General features: G+C 39.4%; 1 pseudogene; it reads left to right on the forward strand.

Annotated features, from left to right (window-relative positions):
• The first annotated feature begins 692 nt into the window (after window positions 1-692).
• LOC148138455 (NACHT, LRR and PYD domains-containing protein 12-like) lies at window positions 693-1,953 on the forward strand (annotated as a pseudogene).
• Window positions 1,954-3,593: the final 1,640 nt, after the last annotated feature.

Raw genomic sequence — 3,593 nt, forward strand, 5'->3', positions numbered from 1 at the left:
TTTTCTTGCTAAGCACAACCTTCCACATAGTTTAAAATGTTGTGAATTGTATTTCGATCTCTATCATGTATAGGATATAGAAATGAGAACATTACTATCAAGTTTGACACAGTAACAGTAAATTAATTTGTGGTAGTGGTCACATTCACCTGCTACCCTTGTCCATCCCAACTGAAGGTATAGTCTAAAGAATCAGGTAGCAGTGCATCTTCTGGAAGGTGTACACAGTTGCCATGTGTGTCTACGGTGGATGGAGTGAATATTGAAAGTTTTACAAGTGAGCCCAATCCAACAATGCACTAATCTTAGCAAACAGAGAGGATTCCATTTGCACTTCTGGATTTGCCGTTTGTAGGTAGGCTTTGGGAGACACAAGGTGCTTTGCCCGTGAGAATTTGTAAGATAATGTCTGTTATAACACTTATTATAAAGCTTGCAGGGAATATATCAACTTCATAAAAATCTATATTACCGAAGCTAAAGACGTTGAATTCTTTCTCAACCATCCTTCACTTACAAGTGACGTTTCCATGCATGGAAGCTAAACTTATACACAAATCTGTATTGAATCTGTGCACAAAATGCAACACTTTACTGTCTTCTGTGAAAAGGGATTTAAACTTTTTGTTTTCTGTCGCTACTAATGTCACTAAAATGGAGAATCACTTTCTGTCTGTTCCAATTGAAACATTCAACAGAAACACAAGGAGATCGAGTCCAAACTGAAACACTGCGAGTGAACACTATCCTAATGAAGGAGAAGGTGAAGATATTCCAGCTGGTTGATCGATACACTAAGCTAACGGTTATTTCCACTGTTCAAGATCGGACACTTGTAGAACATAAACTGCTAGCAAGAGGCCGAGACCATGAAGCGTGGAGAGAGAAACATCTCCAGAACCAACTGGAAAAGATCCGAGCTGATCAACTGTTCTATAGAGGTTTTTCTCCCCGTAAATCTAATACTGGAAGTTTAGCACCTGTGAGCAGAGTCCTGGGAATTGGATAATCAATAATGGTACGAAAGATGGTTTATGACTGGGCCACTGGGAAAATATACCCAGAGTTCCAATTTGTATTCAGTTTTAAATTTCGGGATTTGAACATTGACAAGTGTTGGATAAACCTAAGGAATCTGATAATTGAATCAGTATCATTACTTTGGGAATGTTCTGGGAGAACTCTGGAAGAACCCAGAGGGATTGCTGTTTATATTTGATGGTTTGGATGAATACAAGGACAGTATTGATTTTTCTGACAGTCAGAGAAATACAGAGCCTCAGTTTATGTGCCCTGATCCTGAATGATGGTGTCAAGTGTCTGACATTGTGTGCAGTTTGATCCATCACAAGCTGCTTCCTGGATGTTCTGTGATAGTGACCAGCCGTCCGACAGCATTCCATTTATTGGAAAAGGCTGATATCAGCATCTGGACTGAGATCCTTGGATTTGTTGGTGATGAACGGAAGGAATATTTCAACAGTTTTTTTGAGGATCAGATGGTGGCAACAGCTGTTTTCAAACACGTGGAGGAGAACGAATCCTGTCCACTATGTGCTACAGCCCTTCGTACTGCTAGATCCCCGGTCTATCACTGGGTCCCTTTTTCACACAAAGCGACAGGAAAGAGCAGCATGCTCCCAACACCATCAACCAACTGTATCCTATTGTATTTACAACATTCTGAAAAACCATGGCAGTCAGATTGAAATCCCCAGTGATGTGTGTTTTTTGAAGGTTGGTGAGGAAGATAGGCGATTTGAAATATTCATCCGTTTTGTTGTTGGTCTCTCCTCCCCACAGTCAGCTCGTCCCCTGGAAGAGGTTCTGTGTCCATTTCTTCATCAGACAGTCTGTCAGGTCACCAATTGGGTGAAGGCGATATTTGAAGGACAGTTTGGAAATACCAGGTCTATAACTAATAAAAGAAACACTCTGAATCCATTGCACTAACTGTTTGAGTCTCAGAATAAATCACTTACACGGAACTCTGTGAAAGATGTGTAAACATTTTAATTTCGTGACTTGAGACTGACCCCAGTAGACTGTGGAATCCTGTTTTGTCAGTGAATTCGGTGGTTCACTGAAAGACTTTGATCTTGAGATCTGCTACATTCAGTATGAAGGACTACAGCGATTGGGACCCGTACTTCACAAATGCCGAGAGCTACGAGTTACTTTCTGTCTCTAACTTTTGATCACATTGTTGAATAGCCACGGATTGTGCCAATTCTCCATAATGAGGGGAAACTAATAATTCAGTTGTACCAGAAAGAATCATTTTTCAACACAGAATTTACTAAGAATGAAGATTGATGATAGATTCTCTGAAGAGTGAAGAATTCTAAAAGGATTCTTAACAATATGATGGAATTTTACTATCTTTTCCTGATCAGCCAATGCAAGTCACCAAAACGATGAATTATTGCTCAAAATTGGTAGTCAATAAGACTGCACAGCAGAACGCAACAGCTCTCATGCTCCTCTGAATTATATCTTATACAATATCGAGGTCAATGTTGTTTCATGTTTCCAACAACTTTTGTTTCATTGTGGCTTATTCACATTACAGACCAGCACCGAATGCTTATGTATTTGATACAAAAAAGAGTCTATTAGCTTATTTTTTTTCTCACCAATTTGTCAGAAGACTTGCCAAGGATTTTCTTTTCATGAATTCCCCTAATCTTTGAATATATTTCTTCCTCCACCTCCACTGCACCAGTAAGTAGTCTATGGATTACTTCTATTAACGTGTGATCAATCCTTTGCTAACCATTGTCTCCAGTTACATGATGCTATTTGTCTGCTTGATGTGTGCTGATATTATGTTTCAGTTAATAATTATAGGTTCTGCACGAACACAACTTTGTTTCTTTCACTTGCTTTTCCACGTGGCAACCTTTTTCAGCAGCTGTGTCTCGGTCATTTCTCCTTGGTATTTTTGCCTTCATTCCTCTTGAGAAACTAATAGATTTTAATGGTGATTCCTTTTAATTTAATTTTAACCATCACTTCGCTCTCATACTCCTGAATCCTATTTATGTCTTCATCTCTGTCTGTATTTTTAATTTATTTCATTTTTCTCATTTCATTTAAACGGATTAAATTTCTTGTACCACCTTGATTTCTCAGTTGTAAAGTGTTTTCTACCTCCCTATTAGCGCTTACAAGGAGAACAGCTGGAGTCTGTCCACTCAGTATAGCACCTTCCTGTCCCAGTACTGATGCCAGCATCCTTTGAAAAGACATTATTTTATCCCACGCTAGCGCTTTCGCCAAGTGTTAATTCTTCTGAACAAAGGACCCGTCCATGGTCCGCTGCAATTGGATTACTCCTCTTCCTTTCCATTTCCTCCACAGTTACCATAAAGCCTTCCTTAGCCTGATACCTAGTAAGTGACATAGTTTACCGAAATTTAATTTGTAGCTACAGAAAACGCTACCTACGTTCCCAAATGGACAAATCCACCTTATTGCTACATTCTATGCTGCTCTACTCTGTGTTTGACACCCGATAACATTGTCTGCATTGTAACTGTCCTACCCACAGTCTTCCTCCTTGACCTCAATCAATTCATCAAACCTCTTGG

The sequence above is a fragment of the Chiloscyllium plagiosum genome, unplaced genomic scaffold, assembly GCF_037043375.1.
Source record: "Chiloscyllium plagiosum isolate Xiang-an unplaced genomic scaffold, Cpla_swu_hap1 HiC_scaffold_40, whole genome shotgun sequence".
NCBI lineage: Eukaryota > Metazoa > Chordata > Chondrichthyes > Orectolobiformes > Hemiscylliidae > Chiloscyllium > Chiloscyllium plagiosum.